Source organism: Peromyscus leucopus, chromosome 18 (genome assembly GCF_004664715.2).
Source record: "Peromyscus leucopus breed LL Stock chromosome 18, UCI_PerLeu_2.1, whole genome shotgun sequence".
Taxonomy (NCBI): Eukaryota; Metazoa; Chordata; class Mammalia; order Rodentia; family Cricetidae; genus Peromyscus; species Peromyscus leucopus.
In genome coordinates this window covers 25,723,948-25,749,889 of record NC_051078.1, presented here as the reverse complement: position 1 = coordinate 25,749,889, position 25,942 = coordinate 25,723,948, and positions in this window count along the sequence as shown.

The following is a 25,942-nucleotide window of genomic DNA, read 5'->3' as shown; positions in this document are numbered from 1 at the left end:
TTTCTTGTTATAGTAATCAGTTTAGTTGGAAACACATGTTTAGGACCCTCAAGGGGTAATTTTTTAGGTAAATTAACAAGATATGGCAAAGCACCCTAAAACACATTTACCTACCTTCAATTTTTAAGACATTTAAGATATATGAAAATCATTAATTTCCCATTAAAAAATTAATATTTAAAAAACATCCAATCCTTTCCTTAAAGTAAATGGTAAAGAACATTTAAATTTTAGTGAAGTGCTGGAAATTATGTATTACTAACACTTGGCCTGAATTTAATAAAATAAGTAGTTGGAATATGGAAATGTGGTTTCAGATGTAAACATTTCTTGGGCTTTTGGGAAGCATTAGAATATCATTAAAACAAGAGTTTTTAAGGCAGTGTCTTGGGTCTATGTAGGTTCTCTATCTCAAGGAGGAAATATTTGTGGAAAACTCAGACTGGATCTCTCTAATCTTGATGGTCATGGGTGGGAACTTAAAGACCTGAACCAAGTTCACAAGTCTGGGCATTTACTGCTCTTACCTGTGGAGTCTGAGGTACTCATGATGGCATATGATCTTTTACATTTCAACGAGGTGCGTCTCTCTCACACTTGTAGCTAAAATTTCTGTCTACCATTTTCTTGATGCTACAACAACACAGTTTTGCCCAGAGGGACATCCTTAGGTATTATTTTTACTGCTTTATTAGCCTAGGAATCTCATCAGGATTTTAAGCCTTGTCATATCTTAATAGAACTTCAGAATCTGAGTTTCATGTACTCATATTGTAACTTGAACCACAACAACTAAAAACTACCATCTGGTAAGATTTGTTGCATACATTCCACTGAAATATTTTATATACTTGCCTCTTGTCTCTATTTAAGGAGGAAGATATATTTAATTGATAGACTTAATGCTCTTTTCAATATGTTTTTTAAGATTTATTGAAATAGACACCATCAGAAATTATTAGTCATTCCTAGTATGTTTTCTAATACTATCTTGAAATAAAAATAGTAAATACCAATAAATAACAGCTCTAATGACTGAGTCAAATCATAAAGATCAGATAAGTGACTAATAACTGTTGATGTTGCTTATATCACTTACAGCTCAATTAACAATATATATATATATATATGTATACACACCTATGCACACACATATATATACACACACACATAAACACACACTTACATATCATACATATTTGAAAATCCTGCTGTTTAGTAAGATGCTATTGGGTGAAAATTGGTAGAAAATAAATTTCCATAAATTTTAGGAAAAATGATATGCTATATTACAATTGAAGTAGTGGATCAGTAATAAAAGTCATCAATTTTATCAACAAAATATTGTTTATGATAATGGTAACAAAATGATTATATGTCCTACATTATATAAGATACTGATTATTTGAAGACACAAAAATAGTTCATTAATATTAGAAAAAAAAACTTGAAAAATGTGGGCAGAAGTGATTAGTTCATGACTGATACAGAGGATAAATGAATAGTAATTGGGTGAAAGTCAGCTGTGACATTGTATTCACATTCCTTTTAATGCTCTAGACCTATTAGAGACCCATATAGCAAAGTAAAGGCTAGAATGGAAAGAATTGTAAAAATTCAAGTACCTACAAGGAACTGATGGGACATAGAAAACACATGCCCCATTTCACTCCTTGAGTAAATTTTTTGCAATGTGATTTGGTTGTATCTAAAAATTGAAGTCAATTGCTTTTATTTTTTTCATGGTCTTTTCTGACCAGAAGCTACTATGGAATGTGAGGTGGTAATATAGATTTATCAGAAGTAACAATTTCAAAATATCACCTATTAACTTATGTTTTAGTAGGAACTGATTTCTTACTGAGATTGAATTATCTGCACCAACCATCTATTACCTGGCCTAAGTTGAAATTCCTGTCCCTAACAGTGACAGGAAGACTCAGGAGGCATGCAGATGATTATCAGGTGTCTGATCCCTAGACCACCTTTAACTGATTGGGTTTGCTTTTGTATGGTGTAGAGTTAGAAATTCACAAGAAGATGCTGCTTTCTTGATAATATAAATATCTATCACCATGCTTCCCATTCCAGACTGAACTTCAGCTGAGAAAAGTCTATATAGATAAGGCTGTTACGAAAGCTTCAGAGCCACACCCCAGTAAGTGACTGAAAATGACTTAAAAATTTCTGTATTCTAGGGAGATTCAACCTCTGGATGAACTGCTCTTAAACCCATGCAAACATCTCCAGTTTTCTCTGTGTAGGTGTTTTACTTAGAATGAATTTTGGATGGAATAGGATCTATCTAAATCTATCTATCTATCTATCTATCTATCTATCTATCTATCTATCTATCTATCTATCTATCTATCATCTATCTATTTATCTATCATCTATCTATCTATCATCTATCTATCTAATCTCTATCTATCTAATATCTATCTATCATCTCAATAATTTAAAAAACTGGCTGTTTCTCACTTACTTAAAGTTATTAGAATTCTGCTAGACTCTAGTAGAAGCTATTTCCCCGAAATGATTGAGCATTTACAGTGACCTCTAATATTTGGTGTTATAAATGGATAATTAGTTTCATGGGTTCGTTAAAAGCACTCTAGCACTCCTCTTTTTTTTTTACAGCCATATTCTCAGTAAACTGTTTTTAAAAGTAGAAACTCAAATCGGAGACTATTGAGACATCAAACTCACATAGCACTTCCTGTTATCCAGGCTATTCTCGAACCTGGACTCAAGTGCTCCTCCCACCATGGCCTTTCAAGTGCAGAAACTACACCGGTGGCCCAACATGTCTTTAACCTTTCACATGAGCAATTTCAACCCTTCGTTTTCTTGATTCACAGTTCCCTTAATACCACTTTAAATTGGAAGAAGTTTCCAGAAACTTTGAGTCCACTCACAAAAGTGAGCAACAATAGAATTTGAATCTAATTTGAATGTAATGATTTCACTCTTTCCTACACTTTTTCTTCTCTCATCCACTCCAATCCTGTGAAACCCACCCTTTTCTTCTTGCAATAATATGGCTGATTTGAATGAGAAATACACCCACATAGGCTTAGGCGTTTGAATACTTGGTCCTCCAGTCCACGGGGTGCTGTTTGGGGATGTTCAGGGGGTGTTGTTTACTGGAGGAAGTGCTACTATGCTAACTTGGCTGCTATGGACTCCAATCCTCTGGATTTATAAATTCAAATAAATTCTTCTATAAGTTGCTTTGCTATTACAGAAATTGGTACCAAAAAGTAGACTTTTGCTATGAGACACCTGATCATGATTTGTATTGTGCGTGCGTGCGTGCGTGCGTGCGTGCGTGCATGTGTGTGTGTGTGTGTGAGAGAGAGTGTGTGTGTGTGTGTGTGTGTGTGTGTGCAATTACCTTAACTTTGTTTGAATGCCATAAGTGGAGCTTAAAATGCACCTCCCCAGTAGAATTCTTGAAGGCAGTAGTGTTAGGAACAAAGCGGACTTGAGAGCCTAGTTTGGGGTGTTTCAAAAAGAAGCGAGTACTTTAATTATATACTGGTAAGTAGTATTCTCCTAAGGTCTCTGCTTCAGTTACTGTCTCCAGGTCCTTGCCTTGAGTTCCTTCCCTGACTTCCTTTTATTGTGGATGAAATAAAATCTTTCATCACCAAATTGGTTTTAGTCATGATGTTTATCACAGCAAAAACAGGAAACATATAAACATAGTTTGGATATGAAACAGCCCCCAAACATACATGTGATAAAGACTAGGTTGCCAGGGTGTGGTTACTCCTAGGAAATGGTGAGAAGTTCCAAGAGGAGGCAGTCAGTAAGGGGCTGTATGTACTGAGGTCTTGCCCTTGAAGTGGATTATAGGACTCTGGCCTCTACTTGTTCATGTCTAAGTTTTGTGCAGATTTTCTCTACAAAATAGCAAGACCATGATGTGCTGCCCCTCTCCTCCCTCAAATGTAGTCCTCAATCAGAGGGCTGTGAGCACTATTTCCATTGATCATAGGCTAGAATTCCTTATAATTGTAGCCAAAATAAAATATCTCATGTCAGGCTGAGTACTCCAGGAATATGTGTTCAGCAGTGGAAAGTGGTTGGGATGGATAATGCTAATTGTCAAGTTGAAAAAAATCTGCAGTAATCTGGGAGATGATCTCCTGGCCCTATCAATGGGGGATTATCTCAATTAGGTTAATTGATATAGGAAGACCCACGTCCCTATACATGGAACAAGTCCTTGGGCAGGGGAACCTGGACTATATTTAAAAATCTGAAGAAAGCTAACTGAGCACTAGTGCACTTATCCATCCTTATTCCCTTAATGTGGATGTAATGTGGTGAGCTTCTTCTGTTTCCCCACCATGATAGACTGTCTCTTCAAATGTGAGATACATATGATGTTCCTCCCTTAATCTGCCTTGTCATGATTCATGGAAACAGGGAAGTAAACTGAGATAGGATACTAACATATTTCCTTTATGTAACACTTTGCATTATGCCCTTTGTATATGTTCCAAGTTTATTCACTATGTAAATACCATCAACATTCTCTTCGAGCAATTAAAAACACGTAACTTCACAGGGTTTCCTTGTTTCAGTATTGCTTTAAAAAAGGCATAAAATCAAAGCTATGAAAGTGGATGAATGAAACAAGACATCCACGTGAATTCCAGAATTGTCAGTTTCACCCTTGATTTCTATTTGTAGGTCTGCTGAATTATCCATGTTAGGATCCTGCCCTCACTCCTGCACATGCACAGCTTGGGATCTTGTGTCTTACGTCATTGGGGATGCTGGCGACTACTTACCTTAAAAAGCTGGATGCAGACCCCACTCTCTCTCTCTCTGCTCTCTCTCTCTGTTTTCTGCTCACCACCACCACCCACCCCACCCCATTCCCGCCCCACCATCTTTCTCTCTCTCCAGGCCTGGCTCTCTTCTTTCCCCTCCCCCCTTTTTCCCCTCTAATAAAGCTCTAAAAACTAACCTGGGTTCTGTGGTGACGGTGACCTTTCCACGTGGTAACCAGCGCTGCAGCCAGCACCATTTATCATCCTTTCAATCCATCATTTGAAACATCCAGGTTCGTGTCTATGAAAAGACAAATCTAGAATGTCCTTATATTCTGGAAAATTGATTAATCATAGGAATCTTTGCAGCAATCCCACATAAACCTCAGTATTTTACTTTTGTCATTTGAAAGGATTTTTAATTTTCAAATTACATTTTCTTCTCCAAAAAAAAGCCCAGCAGTAACATGATATAAAAAGGTACTAAAGTGTCAAAATCCCTTCATAATTATATATAGAATGAAAGAATTAAATGCTCCAACTAGAACTTTCAGCATGAAAGGTCACAAATGAGCTGCAGGACTAAAAGCAAAAGCTTCCTGCTCCATTGCACTAATTACTGATATTTTATAGGAAGACCATTTGAAATGACCTTAAAATGCAAATATAACTTCTCTCATCTGAAAGAAAGTATAGCAGATAAAGTCTTTCTTGAGACATTGCTTCATTTAATTCTTACTGGAGTTATACAATATAAAAGAACCCAACAGACTGTAGATGAATTTGAAATAAAAAAGGAAAATATATGTAACTGAATTATAAGAACATGCAACATATATATATAAATGTTATGTAGTTATAAATATACATTATTATATATTTATACCATGTATATGCTTGTTAGTATTTGTCAGCTTAACATAGCCTAGACACACCTAAGAAGAGAAACTTTAATTGTGAAATTGCCTCCACCAGATTGGCCTGTACATAAGTCTGTAGGTCATTTTCTTGATTAATGATTGATGCTGGAGGGCCCAGCTCACTATGGCTTGTGCCACCCCTGGATGTATATAAAAGTAGATTGAGCAATACATGGGGAGCCTGCTAGTAAGTAATATTCCTGTATGGTCTCTGCATCAGATCCTGCTTCCAGTTCTTGCCTTGAACTACTGCCCTGGCCTCCCTTGATGATAAATTATAAACTGATAAACAAACAAACAAACAAAAACTGTCTTCTACCCCAATATTGATGTTGTTGTTATTATTATTAGTTAGTTAGTTGAGTCAAGGTCTTTCTATGTAGCCCTGACTTCTGGAACTCTCTATATAGACGGCTAACCTCCAACTCATATAGAAATCTGTCCATCTTTTGCCTCTCAGTGCTAGGATTAAAGGCAGGTGCCACCATATCTGGCATTCAAGTTGATTTTGATCCATCTTTTATCACAGCAATAGAAACTTAACTATAATGGAAGTTGGTACCAAGGAGTCAGGGATTACTGTGACAGAAGTGATCATGTTATTTTAAGTAGGACTGTGCAAGCATTTGTAATTTTGAGCTGGAAAGCCTGTGAGTGCTCATAACTTAGTAATCTGTTCCAAGGGAACCTGGAACATAATGCTAAAAGAATACAGAAGATGGAGATCTGGCTTGTGAAGTTTCAGAGGGGAACAAATGGCTGTTCTTGTGATAGTTTGAATTAAGAAGTTGTGGATTCTGGTCAGCTGGGGCTGACAAATCCCCTTGTCATCAAGAACAGCAGCACTGAAGTTAAGACCTTTGTTTTAAGGGGACAATTGGTATTGGCTAGGTAGGGCTAAAAAGTCAGTTGCTATTAACAATGGGAAGTAGAAATCAACATATATATCCCAAATATGCTGCAATTTTTACACTTTATATTAATTGTGGAAAACACTTCCTTTTCATTAATTTCACTTTGTCTACATTATTTTAAAGCCAAAACTTGCTATCAGAATGTATGTGTTTTTAACATATATATTGTTTTAAATGAGCCAGGTAGTAGATATGTTAATAAAGTTGATTTTGACAATTTCAATGCATATTAATAATTAGTCACATCATATATATGTGATTTGTCAGTTATTAAAGTGTTGTTAGAATTGTGGAAATTTAAGTTGGTTTGAAAGGTTTCAGATTTCTCACCACCTTTTTCCTTTATATAAAACTGGCTCTTAGAGTTGGGCAATTTAAAAAAAAATACCTTATGCTCTCGAGGACAAAGGGAGCCTCACAATACAGAAAACATTTAGCTATAAGAGGTTTAAGAGGCATTGGGGTGTAAGATGGAGAAAAAGTGTTCCTCTGATGTCAACATGAGCTGGGAGCAGCAAAAACTCTACCATCTCAGTATTCTTGTTCTTGATATTGGTGTAACAAAGTAACCGACCTGCAGGCTTAAATCAGCATAAATCCTTCCTTTAGAGTTTTGTTGGTTTAGAAGTAAGACTTTTGGCACTGGACTGAGATAAAAGAAAAAAATGTCAGGATGTATGCAAGTTCATTTCAGGCTAAGATAGATTCTGCTCTTGACATTTTCTACTTCAAGAACCTTTCTGTGTTCTAGGATCCACTTCCTCTGTCTTCAAAGACAGAAGCTGTCATTTTATAGCTACTTTCCTCTTATGTCTTCTTTAAGATGCTCCATGAGAACACAACCTCCATTCTGATGAGCCAGGATAACTTCCCTAACTAAAATCAGATGAACAGCCACCAAAGTACCCTACTGTACACTTGGCCCACAAACTCTTTACATGCTAACCTACTGTTATCACTGTTTCTGTAGATTAGGGTGTGGCTATCTTCCAACCTTTATTCTATCTATGAGTTTCCTGTAAGTGATTCCCATACTCTAATATTAATGATGAAATGGCAATGGCAAGGATGATTATTCTGCTATTCAAAAATACTGAATAATATTTTTGACCCTTTGCAATTCTAAGTAGTAGATATTTATATAAATCAAAATTGTAAACTTATTTGAGAATTCATGGTCTGGTAAAAGGAATTAAAATATAAATAACTTATTACATAATAATATGTTAATTTAGTTTGCTATTCTATACATAAATATTTGTGATTATGAATGTGTTGCTTAAAAAAATACAAGAAGGAAATATTAAGCGATTTTCTTTGGTGTGGTAGTCCCGTGTTTAGGGCATGGCTTGAAATGAATCGCAAAATCATATTTCAGAAGCAGTTAAACAATTTCTAATTGAAACTGACTGAGATATACCTCTAAAAATTGCAACATGTATACTAATTTCATAGTTGGAATAAAAACATATTAAGGAAAAAACTATGTTCAATCATTTGAATATGTCTATTTTTACCTTAACCATACAACATAATCTTGAAGTGAAATAATCATTGAAGTGAAACTGGTTGGTTTATTCAGCATTGAGGAAGCTACTGAAATGGAATGAATGTATGTGTTGAGCAGCAAGGTCTTGATATATACAAAGCAAGAAAGGAGACATTCATAATTGTGAAGACAGAAGTGAATACTCTAAGTATCCACTGAATACACTCTGAATAGTTTAGTACTGAAATTTTTATCTGTTCCTCTGAGTACAGTAGCAATGTGCACAGTGTGTTTTCTTCATAGCACTTAGAAATTCATGTGAGAAGGAATAGTTGACTCAACATTTACTTACATAAAAAAGTGGATATTTATTGATTGACTCATAGTTAATTAATTCTTACATGGTGTTGTGGTTTAGAATAATATGTTTGGATGTCAAGGAGACTAGGGGTGGATTTTTGGGGATTATTATGTATTGTTAATGTGGTTGGCTTAAGAAATACCAGAGGTATTAGTGAGGCATGCACTTGGGTACACTTGTCTGGATATTTCTGTAAAAGATTAATTGAGTGGAAAAGAGTGCCCTGAATTTTGGCAGATGAATGCCATGCACTGGGGTCCAAGACTGAATAAAATGAAAAGAACGAAACCAGATGAGACTCAGCATTTTCCTTTTTCTGCTTCCACAGAGATATGAACAAGTGGCACCATGTTCATGCTACAACTGCTGTAAGCTGTCCTTGCCACCATGGTGTTACAGCCATAATCAACTTTTTACACTTAAACTCCAAGCCAAAATTTATCTTTCCTGCATGATATTGTTTCTTGTCAGATATTTAGATATGGTGATGAGAAAAGTAACTAATGCATAAAACTAAGTATTCCTATTTATGTAAATAAAGAAACATTGCATTTCAAAATAGCTTAAGTTATAAACACATGTTAACATGCCAATATAGCTACAGTCTATTCTGGCAGCAGCATGGGATGACAACTCCCAGTTATCCAGATAAACATGTTGGTTGCCAACTGAAACTCTCATGCACCATGTGGCTAAACTATGGCATTTGGTATGTTCGATGTGTTACATCTATGTATAACTTAAACTGTTTTCACACTAAAATGTGTTTTTCAAGGCAGAATTTCAGTGCAAGTTATGGGTAATCTGTATATGAACTTATGTTTCTGAAATAGTATTCATAAAATATACAGATTCAATTAAAATTTACAGGTATGAAATAGAAACAGTTTATCTAGCTATCCAGAATAATAAGAATGTAAAGAAGCTTAACATAGAATCAAAGATGAAACTAACATCAATGAATACAAAGTTAAAAATGATTTCTAAAATTGAAGGCTGAATGGTTTTAAACAATCTCACATTACCACTCAGCCATTAAACTAGCCTACAGTCTGCCATCCTTGTCTCAATGTCCCAGTACATACACATAGGCAAGCCACACACACATACACGTGTACACACACACACACAGACACACAATTTCTTTTCCTGAACTCTGATCTGTCCTATGGGGTGGATCTATTCATGGTTTCCCTCTCATTAATTACAAGAACTTTTGGGGCTTAGAGTTTGTTTTGTATGAGTGAATATAAATTAAACACTTTGAATTCAAAATGCCAAATTAAAAATTCACAATTAGAGCCAACTTGAATATTTAGCATTTTAGCAATTGTCAACATTTTTTGAATTATTTCTTGTGAAATGTGAGTAACTTGTCAGAAATAAGTTTCTGTAAGACAAAGGACACCTTCATTAGGACAAAGAGGCAGGCTATAGAATGGGAATTTTTATTTTTAACTAACTTCACTTCTGATAGAGGACCACTATCCAAAATATACAAAGAACTCAAGTGGTTGATATATTGTGCACCACAATAAACTTATCTGGAGGGGGCAGAGAACAGAACAGCCACTATATTAACATAGAAGTCAGGCAATGGTAGCACATGCTTTAAATCCTATCACTTGGGAGGCAGGGATCTGTCTGGGTCTCTGTGAGTTTAAGGACACACTGGGAACAAAGTCAGGCATGGTGACACATACTTTTAATCCCAGCATTAACCATAGACATCTGGAAGTCTGTAGAGACAAACAGAAAGTGACAGAGCTGGGCAGGAAGAGGTAGTAATGTAGATGGGCTAAGAGAGCAAATGAGAGAACAGAACAGAAAGGCATAGTTGTGGGTACATAGGAAGTAGCTTGCTTTGGAAGCTGCAGAGTTGGAAGCTGCAGAGTTGGTGAGGTGAGGTTAACGTGGCTTTTCCTATTCCTCTGATCTCTCTCAGGCTTTAACTCCAATACCTAGCTCCCGGTGTTTTTTTTTTTTTTTTTTTTATTTAATAAGACCTTTTAAGATTCATGTTACAAACTCAAGAAGGTTGATATAAAAAAAAATCACATAATCCAATTTAAAAGTGTGGTACAGATCTAAACAGAGAATCCTCAATAGAGAAAATGGCTTACAAACACTAAGAAATATTCAACATCCTTAGCCATCAGGGAAATGCAAATCAAAACTACTTTGAGATTCCATCTTACACCTATCAGAATGGCTAAGATCAATAACAAAAGGGACAGCCCATGCTGGCAAGGCTGTGGAGCAAGGGGAACACTCCTCTATTGCTGGTGAGAGTGCAAATTTGTACAGCCACTTTGGAAATCAGTGTGGTGGTTCCTCAGAAAGATGGGAATAGATCTACCTTGACATCAGTTTTACCACTCTTGGGCTTACGTGCAAAGGACACTCCATCCTACCACAAGAATACTTGCTCAGTTATGTTCATTGCAGCATTATTTATAATATCCAGAAACTGGAAACAACCTAGATGTCTTTTAGCAGAAGAATGAAAAAAGGAAATAGCATACATTTTCACAATAGAGAATTGCTTAGCTCTTCAAAAAAATTATATCATGAAAATGTCAAGCAAATGGATGGAACTAGAAAATATTAAATCATCTTGAGTGAGGTAACCCTAAACCATGAGAGATATATACATATGGTATATAGTCATTTATATGTTGATATTAGCCAGTATGTAATTGATAATCAAGCTGCAATCTGTAGATCCAGAGAAGTTAGGTAAAGAGTAGTAGTCTAGGAAGGAACTCAAGAATCTCCATGGGAGGGGGAAATAGAATAGATTTTATGAGCAGAGTGTTGGCAGGTGGGGACACAAACAGGGGGATCAGGTGGTGGGGAAGATGAGGTGGAAGGAGAGAGAGCAGAATGAGATGGATGTAATTGGGGACCTTTAGGGGTAAGAATTGGAAGCTAGTGCAGTGGGAACTTCTTGTATTCTAAGAAAGTGATCCTGATGAGGACTACCAGTAATGTGGGATATGAAGTCTCAATAGGTCACCTTTTGTCACCAGGCAAAGCTCCACTGTCAGGATATGGTTGCATTCAATTGAGTTGCTGGTCAGTAGGACCCCATGTAAATCCTCAAACAACCCAGGATGCTGCAAACTGACAATGGGGCCCGATTGCTAAGGACAACACCCACATACCTTATTGAACATGGGGAAGTTGAGTGGGTGCCTACATGGAGCTCTCACCTTTATATTCAAGTGTCTTTGGTGAGGAGAGGGAATGTACTCTACGGCGTACCGAAAGTGAAACATGGAAACCAACCCAGTCACAAAATCTTTGACCTGTAATCTGTCCTGTCTGAAAAATATGCTAGGGAAAAAGTGGCACAAAACTTGTGGGAATAGCCAATCAATGACTTGACTAAAAGCCCATTCGACAAGAAGGAACCCATACCCCAAACTGCTGGGTAACCAAGAGCCAGAGATGAGATAGCCAATTACCAAACATAACTGGCAAAAAAAAAAAAAAAAAAAAAATCAATAAAATGACTTCTAATAATATCCTGCTGTACTCATAGATTGGTGCCCTATCTAGTTATCATCAGAGAGACTTCCTCTAGTAGTAGATGGGAACAGATGCAGAGGCCCACAGCCAGAAATTGCATGGAGAGTCTAAATGAGAGGTCTCTATCAAATCACTTCCCTCAGAGCTCAGGGAATCTGGAAGAAGACCCAGGAGACAGTGCTTAAGAGCCAGAGGGGTGGAGAACACCAGGAGAACAAGACCCTCCAAATGAACTAAGTAAGCCACATAAGAACTCACAAAGACTGAAGCAGCAAGCACAAGGCTACATGGGTCTGCACTAGGTCCTCTGCATATACATTATAGCCATTAGCTTAGAATGATTAGGGGACTCTTGACTGTGAGAACAAGTGGGTCTCTGACTCTTGTGCCTGCTCCCAGGTCTCTTTTTTCTACTGCTGGATTTCTGTGTCCAACTTTGATATGATATTTTCAGTTCATGTTATGATTATATTTTGTCATAATTATTTGTTGTCTCTTGGAAGCCTGTTCATTTCTAATGAGCGACAAAGGGAGTAGATTCCGAAGGGAAGGGGAAATGGGGAAGAACTGGAGTAATAAAAAGAGGAGAAACTATAATCAGGATATATTATATGAGGAAATAGTCTATTTTCAATAAATGGGGAAAATGTTTAGCGTATCCCAACTTCTTTAATTATTTTACAACACATAAGCAATATGTCTATCCCAAATTTCTAGGCATTCAATTATTTTCACTTCCTTAGATATTACTCAATCAGTTGCCCCCTACAAACATTGTGACTATTTTCTAGAAATTACACTGCATTATTGAGATATAAAAAAGTCATTATAGGCATGATTCCTGCTGAGAGTTCAGTAGCAAAAAAATGAGCAAGTGCAATAAAATGTGATGGGCCACCCCTGTTGTGTCATGGAAACACATAATGAACACCTGAGTTAGGGTAAAACTGAGAGTATGTTTTGAATGTCAGATACATTTAAAACTAAAGAAGAGAGATAGTTTGCTTAAGCGAAAAAGCTATTAGTCAGAAATGGTTTCTCTTATCATTCTAGATCCAAACAGACAGAAACTTCCATATAACATAAGCTCTGACATGAGATTTTAGGGAGTATGAATTTTTGCAAATTTCTTTTTGTCTTCATTATCTTATCAATGTTTATTACTTACTTATTAATGTTATAAACCCTATAGAACTGATGTACGGATCAAACTAGATAATCATACAGTGAGAAAACATGAATGTCAAGGTACATATTAAATGAAATTATTGTCATTAATTATGCTTGTGGTATATTTGGTTCTCATCTTTCAAGGGAGATGGAGTAAAATTAATCCAAGTAAACAATTCTATAAACTAACACATTTTTATGGCAGAGAAGAAAAATAAAAGAATCTTTCACTTCATATATCAAGTAGATTTCAAGATTTAAAATATTCACAGAAAAGAAATGCGTTTCTTGAGGGAAAATAGGAGTGAAAACTTTGATTAGAGGTGTGAATGGGGAGTTTTGATATGGTATCTGATATACACTGCCATCTCATCTGTCATTAATTAAGATAGTTCTATGAAAAAATAAGCTTTACATTAGTTGGTATATGGTTTTGTCACAGGCCCTAATCTAAAATCAAATGCCTGCCCTGGTATACTATAGACTTTATGTTATTCTATTTTCTTTATTATGTTCTCATGATGGCATCAGATTGCAAATTTCTTGAATGGAAGGACTTTTAAAATGTCACCTTAAATTTAAATTAATTTTTAATTTAGTTTACAAAGCAACAGTTTTCCCTGGATAGTTCACATTCATACTGCCTTTTGCTTATTTCTCTTCCTCCTAGCCTCCCCTCTCCTGACATCCCCTCCCCCTGTGTACCCATTTACAAGCAGTACTCTCCCTTTTCAATATTTCCAGTTACTTTCCCACCCCCCTCCCTCAGAGCTATAAATAGGAATTCCTGGAAGAAAGCCATGTCGGCAAAGACTGATTGATTAGAATTGCAGTGCTGTGTAGATATTGGAATGTTCCAGGCCCAGGGGCTATTTACCTTATCTTGGCTAGTTTCAAGGCCCCACACCCCCTCAACAGGCATTCTTTCCCCACCTCTGTCTGGAACTAACATTTGTGACAAAGGACAAAATCCTTTGGAAGCTATTTGCTTTGTAAATCACCAGCTTCTACCAACCCAAGCTAAGAATGTCATCAGACTGCATCCTGGACTTGAAGAAAAGCTTCCCCCATCTTGCTCTAACTACTTTTGGGATGTATCATAAGCTCATTTTGAATTATGTCTTTCTTTGTTCCCTAAAACTATAAACCTTCATTAAACTGCTTCCACACTGCAACACAGAATTTAAAGTAATCTAAGTGTGTGTTCCTTGGGCCATGGTCACTCAAAATGGCTCCAGTATAAACTGTCTTTTTTTCCCTTTATGACAGTGGTGTTTTGTTTTTGTTTGTATGTTTTGTTTTGCTATTTTTAAAATTTTTTTGAATAGACAGAGCCTTGATGAAAGTATTTATTGATCATCTACATATTTTATTATTTTGAAAACTTTATATTTATGTCATTGGTCTATTTATTGATTGGCAATTTTGCTTCTTTAGTGTTTATTTTTTGAAATTTATAAATTTATATATATTAACCCCTTTGTCTGAGATATAGTTGGCTAATATTTCTGTAGACTAGTCATCCTATTAAAAGTTCTTTCTGCTGTGTGTGTTTTTTATTTCATGCAATTCCATTTGTCAAATCTTGGGGCTGTTTTCTATGTTATTGGGGTTCTACTCAGAAATCTGTTTTTATACTTTTGTTCTGTGGTGATGGTCTTGTCCATTGGGAAAACAATTTCTCCCATACTCAGCATTATTTAGCTGCCTGTAGTTTTTGTCTAGAGTTGAGATATCATGAGCTTGAGTTTTTCCCATTCCATATTAGTATGTCTATTGGTGTCACCAATGTTTAAGTCTGTTTAGGTAGCCGTGTTGCTGAAACTTCATGGGCTTTTCTGACATGTCTAGAATAAAAAAATCTTTTAAGCTTTTAGGCTTTTAGCAGCAGTTCAGCTGAGATCCATTTGGATGAGGACTCAGAGGCTTCCAGTCTGAGGAAACAAGATCAGCTGAGGAGCTGGTGAGATGAGGTTGGCTGTGGCTTGCTCTGTCTCTCTAATCTTTCAGCTCTCACCACGATATCTGGCTCCAGGTTTTTATTATTATTATTATTAATAAGACTATTAGAAATTCGTGTTATAGCTCTACAACTCCTCAAGGAAACTTTTCTTTGCAAGAGATGTTGACCATTACAGAAAATCATAACTGAGCAAAATTCAGTGTTGTTGAGCCCTCTAGTTTTAAATTAAGTTATCTGATCTGGTTTGAGTGAATTTTGATGCAGACTGAAAAATATGGATGAGTTAATTAATGGCTGCTAAAAAAAGGAGGATCAATCATTTCTACACATGTGGGAGGCCCTAATTAGTCATTCACTTCCAAATAATCATCTATAAATACACAGACACAGACACACACATACACACACACAATACAATTAAAGAAGAAGTCATAGACTTGGGACATACTGGGGGGACACAGAAAGAGCTCAAATGGGAAGAGGAAGATGTGGAAATGATGTAAATAGAGTAATCTATGTATGAAAATCTCAAAATAAAATAAAACAAATGAAAATGAATAAATGATATTTCCCAGTGTCCATTTTAAGATTTTATAAATAAAATTATATATCCATAGATATGTGTGTTTATATCTGACTCTTCATTATATTTTGTTGCTTCATGTGTCTTTTTTCCCATCGGTGTCATGCTACTGTTACCAGTTTGTCTCTGGGGTAATGTTGAGGGTCAGGTAATGTGATGCCTCTGTCTGTTCTCTTCCTGTTCAGCATTGTGTTGGTTTGCCATGTTTGTCTGTGTTTCCATGTTGACTTTAACATAGTTTTTATTTTCTCTATTTCTGCGAAGAATGTCTTTGGAACTTGGATGACAATTGTATTGGATTTGTAATCTATTATTATTAGTCTATCTTTCCCAGTTTTGATTCTGCCAATCTAGCAGCATCGAATGCTGTCCAATTACCTAGTATCTCCTGACCTTACTTTTTTAGTGTTTTAAAGTTTTCATTGTCATGGGCTTGTACCCCTTTGCTTAATTTATTGCTAGATTACAATAAACTTTTGAGGTTATCGCTGATGGCATATTATTACTGATTTCTTTTTCAACCAGTTTATTTAGGCATATATAAAAAGTACTGCTTGTTGTATCCTATTACTTTACTGAAACTATAGGTTAAGAGATTTATCTGTGTTCAATAATTTCATATCTAGTGACTATTAAATCTCATTCTGAGAAAATGGCTGAGGTGCCTTTTTAACATATCAAGAGGACATCCCTATCAGTTTTTCCCAGCATGCTGTCTCAGTCCTTAACTGTTACAGGGTCCTCCTGGCTTGAATATCCTGCTCCCTACCCTTAACTCTCCAGCCCAAGGGCCTGGGCTTCTCTTCCCTATATAATCCAGACATTTTGGATTACTTGTCCTTTTTCAACCTTTACTCTCTTGGCTTCTGCAACTGGTTCCCCGTCCTTCCTCTCCACCTCTCCCCACATAACCCAGCTCATCCAGGGTCATGTCCACTCTGGACATTCCCAGATGTCCCTGTGTCCTCCACCATACCTAAGAGCAGTCATGCCCTATCTTTTTATTTATTTATTTTTATTCCAATGACATATCACCTGGATCATGACTGCACCCTAATATCTTCAATGAAGTAAATATTATGAACCAGACTGTTGTCCTTTTTTTTTAATGGTTGCTGCCTTTTAAGCCACAGCTGTCTGAATCAGCAACTGCAACTCTGCTGCTTCGATCTGCGCCTCGAACGAACTCAAGATTCAAAGGTTAATGTGGAACTCAAGATTCAAAGGTTAACGTGGAATTCTGCTCTTCAGAGAGGATGAATAGCAAGTAGCTCACCTCCTCTCCTTGCTCTTCTCTTCCAAATAGCCCTCCTGCTTCTCTCTCTCTCTCTCTCTCTCTCTCTCTCTCTCTCTCTCTCTCTCTCTCTCTCTCTCTCTCTCTCAAGATTTATTTATTATCTATAATTATGTATACAATGTTCTGCTTGCATGTGTCCCTGCAGGCCAGAAGATGGCAACAGATCCCATTATAGGTGGTTGTGAGCCACCATGTGGTTGCTGGGAATTGAACTTAGGACCTCGAGAAGAGTAGTCAGTGCTCTTAACAGCTGAGCCATCTCTCCTGCTTCTCCTAATACCTCCTTATAAACCCTTTTCTACCAGGCTCCTCCCTGCCACTTCCTGTCTGCTAATTGCTGACTCAGCCTCCTGACCACAGGTAGATTGTATTTAATCCAACATATTTTTGCATCATTAAAGAAACATTCCAGAACATAAACAAAACTAACACACCTTGAAATAATATTCTACAACACATGACATAGGCTATGGCGGGGATCTCAGCGAATCCAGCCTGCTCCTTATTACCACTGAGGCATCTATAAGAGAAAAAAATGAGGCTATTGAATATGAACAATGAAAATTATACTTGACAATCTATTGAACTGCTGATTCATGTTACAAATAATGTATGTATGTAGTTCATGAATTGGTTTTATTTCATCTATAAATATATATAGAAATATATACTAATGAACATAGTTTAAGTCAAATAGTAGAACATATTTGAAAATATAATTTTGCATTGTAAATTCATAGATCAGTAAGAGAATGTATTTATAAATCATATAAATGGAGCTAATAAATCTGAGTAGATGTTTATGGGCCAAGAAGATAACCATAGCTACTTTTGAATATTGTAGAGTTTGTGTATATTCCTTTTAAAAACATAGCAAGAATTCCATTGTTTCAATAAATTTAGGTCCTCTTATAATTCATAACCTAAGTCACATGGATAGACAATGAAATATGATTCAAATAAGAATCTATGAATATTTTATGGCCTTTTTATACAGGGTTCATATTAAGATGTTATATTTGGCAGAATTCTGTGTTTGACAGTTCTGGTTATGTTTCATGTTTTATTGATATTAAATTAATGTAGATAGCAAGCTAAGAGCCAAATTCCTTTAGGAAACAAGAATACTGCCAATGAAAAATGAAGGTGACTTTTTTTCTTTTTCCTATAACATAAAAATAGTAGAATTCTTTTAAATGCAAATAATTTCTTTCAAAAAATCTGAAAGTTGTTCTTTCTCACATGGTCATATGCAAACTCCAAAAATTAACACACTATATGTTCTTAGAATATAGTAAGTCCTCAGTTATTATTTAGTTTAAGGTAAGGAAATAATAAAAGAAAGGAGGAAGAGAGAGAAAAAAGGAAAAGAGAGGGTCAGAGGGCAATGAGAGAATAGATGAGGAAAAAGAAAGAAGGAAATATTACATGAATGAGAAACTAGATATCAATGCATATACTCTTTCGTCCAATATCTCTTAATATTTTATGATATTATATATCCAGGTCTCCCTTAGGAATATATAGTCACATTTAAAGTCTTCAGATTTTAAGCAAATGATTTAGTATCTCAGTCTATCACATGATTTCAATGGGTTTCCAAAACAATACAGAGCAAAGTACTATCATAATTTATTGACAACATGTACGTCAAACTACACAAAGAACTGTAGGTAAATGAGGAAAGCTAGCAGCTGGAGAGCTGGACTTTCCCAAGGAAGAGCACACCAATTGGTTGTTCGGTGCCAAATGATCAAACCTGAAAACATACGTGCAAGCAACATTATTTTGACTCAACAGTTTATATTTAGGAATATAAATGCATACACAAATACATATATGCATGCAATTATGATGAAAAAAGAGGGCCATGCATTTGAAGGGGAGCAGGGAGGGATGTATGGGAGGATTTGGAGGAAGAAAAAGGAAGGGAGAATTGTCAATAGAATACAATCTCAAGAACAAACAGCAACCAAGACTAAATTCCCACACACAACTTTCCTTTGAAGTTATTTCTAACCTTTGTCTTCTTCCTATGGCCTTGGCCATATTCTTTCTGAAAGGAGAAACTGTGCAGGAGTTATTAAAACATGAATGAAAATTGGTCTGGAAAATATTACCTCTAGATAGAAGTTAGACTGAACATTTTGAAAGATTGTTGAAATAGTAATGCTTCACTGTTCTTAATGATCATTTTATATTCCCTAACTTAGTACAAATCGAATGCTACTTGATCTTTGTGAATCATGCATTTTATATAGAATCCTGTATTTTTATTCAGGCACTCGCTATTCAATCCAATTTTGTCTTTCCTTTTTTTCTTTCTTCTTTTTTTTATAAAGGCTAACAGTAGACTCATTTATTCAATAACAGGAAAGGCCTTATATACCCTCCTCCCAGCACCCAGGCTGTGTCCCAATAAGACTATTGATTGTCTTTTCTTTTTTAAGTCAGAATCTTGCAAAGCAGCCCACCAGATCCAAGGCTTACCATGGAGCCCACGCTAAGTTTCACTCACGACCTTGCCTTAGTTTCCTGAGTGTGATGTTACAGTTTGCCACCATACCTGGCTCTTTCTCTTCTTATCGGTATTGATAATTTATTGATTTTAGTTTTTGGAGCATATAGGAATATTTCCTTAGTAATAATGACTTTAAAAACCCAAGGAAAGCTGGGCGTTGGTGGCACACGCTTTTAATCCCAGCACTCGGGAGGCAGAGGCAGGTGGATCTCTGTGAGTTCGAAGCCAGCCTGGGCTACCAAGTGAGTTCCAGGAAAGCCACAAAGCTACACAGAGAAACCCTGTCTCAAAAAACCAAAAAAAAAACAAAACAAAAAACCAAGGAGTATTTGAAAACCTTCTTTTCCCCCCATATTCTGCACCTGTTTCTTCATTTCCTTTAAAATTTCTCTCTCTCTCTCTCTCTCTCTCTCTCTCTCTCTCTCTCTCTCTCTCTCTCTCTCTCTCCCTCTCTCTCTCCCTCCTTCACTCCCTCTCTCCAGGATTTCATTTACTTTATTCTTACCTCTTCAAATTTGATTTCCCAGTAAAAGCACACATCACTTCTTCTTCCTTTATCCTGTGTTTCCTTGAACTTGGAACTTTGACCAACTTAGCCTTGCTCACATGCTGTAGAGTCCATTTCCTTACAAGTTACATTCTTTTCTCATGCGACCTTTTCTGTGATCCAGCAGCCATTTTCTTTGGTATTTCCCCAAGGGATATAGAAGAATTCCATTCAAATACAATAATAGACATGAATATTTACACTGGACACATTTATAGTCATTCCAAATCTTCTAAGCTGTGCAGAAACATGAAACACACATACGATGAAATGTTAACCAGCTTACTAGTAATTATAAAAAGGAAACTCAGGTGTGTTCAGGTAAAGTAGGCTGATTGCAAAAGAGTGAACTATATTTTTTTAACCATAAAATCTGACTAATGTTTGAGAAGGTAGATATATTTATTCTGATGAACACTATATATATGTATATATATATATTATTTACTACATATATAATTTTGTATATTTATGCTTATATATGAAAAAACTATATACACATGACATAGTGCCCCAGTACTATGTATGCTTTAATATTTTATGCATTAAAATCCATCTAATTAGAAAAAGAGCTATCAAGATACAGGGAAGTCTGAGGTAGGACATTAAATATATTTCAAAAAGAAAAGGAAGTCTCAGTCGGGGGGGTGGTGGGGCAAGCCTTTAATCCCAGCACTTGGGAGGCAGAGGCAGGTGGATCACTGTGAGTTCAAGACCAGCCTGGGCTACAGAGTGAGTTCCAGGAAAGGAGCAAAGCTACACAGAGAAACCTTGTCTTGAAAAAAAAACAAAAAACAAACAAAAAAGAAAAGAAAAGAAAAAAAGAAAAGGAAGTCTCACTGAAAGTCTACATTGTGTTTGATTCCAAATCTGTAACACAACGAGGCCTGCCAAGGTGAAGGAGGAGCAAGATTGAAGAAGCAGAATACAACTAATTTAAGTCAGTAACATTTTATCATTCCATCAAGTTTGTCATAAATTTGTCAAAATCCATACTTCTTTCAATTTGTATTACAATTCATTCATTATTTTTTATTTTAGTTTAAAACACTTTTGAAAAAATGTTAGTAGATACATAAAAATAGAAATATATGAAAATAATCTGTGTATGTCCGCAAAAGCTTCTATATAGTCATGTGACTGAGAATAAAATTACATAAAGCATTTACACACTTATAGAGAATAATCAAACTTTATTATGGGATGCATATTAAATTATTAAATAATTATTAAGCACCAGCATCAAGTACATTTCCATTTGTCTTTATGGGTACTTTATAATTACTTATAAATGCATTTGTTCCACTCCCCCATCTCCTATATCAACCCCATCTTCCCTACTCAACCATTTTTGTGTCTTTTTTAAAAAAGCTATCAAGATCAGTTTATGCTTTTCAAGTATTCTTGGATGTGTGGTCTTCTATTGGAACATTGTTGACTTACAAGTCTCTCTATCTCTCTCTATCTCCTCCTAGATAAAAGTTGTCAAATGTTCTGTGACTAGATGTGGGATTGTATGCCCATGTTCCCTCTCCATGCTAATATTTGGTTTACTGGGGTGTGCATGCTATCCCAGCAATTGTAGGTTTGTTTGTTGAGCTGCCCAGATGTGTCCCAAAGAAGCCTTACTCATCTACTGCTGCTGGCTCTGATACTCTTTCTATCACTTCTGTGATAGTCCCTTAGCCTTGGGAGGAGGAAATAAGGTATATAAGACCCACTTAGGGTTAAGCATTATGCAGTCTTTATTATCTACACTTTGCATGAATTTTATTCTCTTGCTTGTTCATTTATTTTTCTAGCATGTGTACGCATGAGGGTATAGTCATGTCAGAACACGCTTGTAGAAATCAGAGGACAAAGAGTAGATGTTGGTTCTCTCCTTCTACCACATAGATCAAAAGGATGGTATTTGGGTTGCCAGGCTTGGCAGTAAGTACCTTCATCTGCTGAACCATTTTGCAGGTCCAACACCAATAAAGTTTTACAATACAAAAAAGGAAACCCTAATAATGCTATAGACTTCAGTGATGAAGGGTCTTTTATCAGCTGTAGTGAATAAGCCATACTGTACAACAAGATATTGATAAAAGAAGCTACTCTGTGCTGGTAGGGGAGAAGGCAAATATGAGAATTCTTACTCAGTGCAATTTTCTGCAATTGAATAGTTCTCTAAAAAGAGTCTGTTAAACTGTGCAACAGATCATATGAATTGTTCAGTATTGAAAGAGCTACAATGAATCAAATGGCTTTGTATTTATTTTGTTTAACCCATAAAGCACATAGGATTATTGCAGACATTGAGTCTCATAGACCTTGAAATGACATTTGTTAACCTACATGAGGCAATGTTCACCAGATGGAAGAAAATGGAGGGGGGTTTTAATTAAATTTGCCTTTTCTTACTTTAGTCATTTTAACAATAATAATGAAATATATTTATAAAATATAACAGACAAACTGAAACTTTGCCATAAATGTGTATGGACTTTTTTAAAATAAAAAGACAATGGCTAACACAGATTTTGAATGTCAAGGGTATATGTAGGAATAGATAATATGTTTTATAGAATAAAAAACAGGCACATAATATATTCTTGAAGATGAAGTCAAGTTGTGTATTACATGTTCTGTTAATAAGTAGTGGTTTATACCTTGATATTTGCTAATCTTCCAGCTTCATTTCCTGATTGCTGAAAAAGACCTATTTGTAACTGTGATCCTCAATTATATTTCTTAATTGTGTGATTGTGTGCTCACAATGTAGCACTAGTTGGAGACAGTCATCATTTACAGTCATCTTTTTAAAGGTGTTTTCATTACCTACTGCATCATGCACAAAACAACAAAAAGAAGGTAGTTGCAGCAACATTTTTTGTTTGTTTGTTTTTTTGAGACAGGGTTTCTCTGTGCAGTTTTGGTGCCTGTCTTGGATCTCACTCCATAGACCAGGATGGCCTCCAACTCACAGAGATCCACCTGGCTCTGCCTCCCAAGTGCTGGGATTAAAGGCGTGTCCCACCACTGCCTTTAATAAATGGCTACAACATTTATTTTCCACTTGTAAAATTATTTTACATTTTCCCCCTGAGAGTTCTGTTCACAATGTTCCTGGATAATTCAACAAATGGTATTTCTCATTTGTTCCATATTTAGTATGTTTAAATCCTAAATAATAAATAGTAAAGAGGCAGTTGGTTTGTATCTGAGTAACTCAATAAAATACAAAATGCATTTTGTTAAGCAATAGTACTTAGCCTTGAGGCTAAAACTTGACCTAATGCAGGATCTGGTTCTTTATTGACAAAATATGTTCAAGTGTCTTGTCACTTTCTGTAAAGATCATAAAATACATCTCTTGAGTTTGCAGTAAAAATTAAAGCATCCTCTAGTTGTGAGTTCATAACAGCAAAAAAAATGTTTATGGTTCTTCAAAACTAATATCTATCTAATGACACGACACATCTGGATTTTGGTATAATTAACATTTTGAATCTAATACATTTGGGCTACATTTCACTGATCTTCATACATCCTTATTTATGCAATGTGTATGAATATGTTCTTTTTTCACATATGCTAAAATCATAGTATACAATGCAGTTATTAAAGCATGGACTTGAGTTCAGATTCCCGGCATTCACATAAAAAGTGAGCAAGATGGATTGTGTCTGTATGTCCAGAAACGGGGAAGCAAAGACAGGTGGATCGATGGAGCTTGCTACCCAGTTGGTAATCTGCTGGTTTAGTGAGAGACATTGTCTCACAAAACAAGGTGTAGAGTGACTGAAGGAGACACTGGATGTTAACTATTAGCCTCCCCACATATGTATACATAACTGCAAACTGCCAACATACATATGAACATCCTTACCCCATCTCTCTCTCACACACACACACACACACACACACACACACACACACACACACACAACATAGGTTTCCCATTTGACCTCAGCTCTTCCTTTGCTATTCCTCCTATGCTTACATTTCAACCTGTCTCAGTCAGTAGATTCCACTCAATGAGGCCTATATTCAACAATGCACCATAATTACTCCTGTTAGAACAGAACTGCCAAATACTTGATTTCATTTTTCTCTCACCAGTCAGATTATCACTATCCCTAGGTTGACTATTTCTGCAGGCTTCAATCATGGAACGAGTCTCAGTAATTGTAACAAGCAACAAAAAGTATTGATATTCATTTACTTGTGGTCTCCAAAATATAGGGTTCTTACTTAATAAAAAAAATGATTTACTTGTTCCTAAACTACCCATATTTACACAATCAATTTCTTTTCTTATGTTACCCCCATTTCTGGTTCCCCAGACACCAGTTTAAAGCATAATATTAGAGTATCTCTCTTTGGCATATGAAAGTATTTAAATGCATGACAACAATTGATAATGATAAAAAATAAACTAATTAGCATCACAAATCTTTCATCTCTTCATATGTTAATCATTTTCACATGCTGAGAACTTCATACTCATTAAAACATAGAAGACAGAAAACATTGCTATAAAATAACAGGTTTCTTTTTTCTGTCTCTCATTCTGTCATTCTCTCCTTAATATTTACAGATTATGTAAATATACATAAAACATCCAGAAAGTCCACTTGAAATGAACACAGTTTGCAGTAATACATACTCTATTATATGAGTAAGTTCTTTAAAGAGGCTAGTGAGCTAAAATGAGGGTGTCACAATGAGCCAACATTTGATCTTTCTTGCCAGTAGTTCTTATGTTTTTACAATGCCAGATCCATGGGTGTCTAGCTGGGTGTTGGGAGCACGGCACAAATGTCCTTGTGCCCATAAATCTCCAGGAAAACCTGGAAAGCTGTGGAGGCCCACAGAGGTTTCCTAGTGAGATCTGAGCTTGCTTTACCCAGCAAAGCTGCATTAGAGAATGGCTTGACCACATGCATGGTTACCAGGTGAATGGCAAGGTCTTCACTTGGCTGTGCTAGGGGGGAGTTCTTTTGCTATATCCCTTGGCATTCCTATAAAAAGCCCTTTTGAAGGGACAGAAGGGGCCAGTGGGTACTGATCCAGGTCCTCCTGAGGCTGTCCTGTGTTTCTATCTATCTCTCTTCCCTCTATCTTTCTATCTAAATATTTCCCCCTCCTCCCTCCTCAAGAGTGCCCTGGGGAAAAAGTGGGAACAGGTTTCCCACAAAAGGCTAAGCACACATAATTGTTCACTCAAAGGAAGGAGTAGACATAAAACCTGTTCCTCTGTCCAGAAAGCTGGGAATTGCAGATGATTAACAACCTGGTGATCTGTATTATCTGTTGGGTCAGGCCATACAGCTCCTACAACCAGGATAGGAGGAAGCTAGTAATCTAAATAATCTTTAAAATAAGGGGATCCCCAAGCTCTCACAACCAGGTTCAGTGACACCTAATGGTCTAAATGACCCTTACATTATTTGTATAGCCAAAGGCTCACTGAAGGTCCTACAACTAGGGCCAGAGATGGCTAATAGCCCAAATGACTCCTATACTATCTATATTACCAAGACCAGGCCAGAGCCTTCCTTTTGCCTTTAAATTAGTACAGGTAGCCTGGCTCTAGAACCCAACTTCTTGAAAGAAATTGGAACCAAGTTTTCATTCTCATGTCTTTGTGGTTTGTTTGCTTGCCTGCCATGACCATCTGCAGGGTCCCCCACAGTTGGAGTTGAGTTTCCCCATTATGGAATAACTCTACTAAACTTCATTGTATTCATATCAGTATATATTTCTGCAGATGCTATAATTTTTCATATGCCTCTTCCCAAAGCTTTTCAGTTTTAGTTATCTCTCCTTATATTCAGCCCTCTTCCAGGCTTGACACAAAATTCCTAG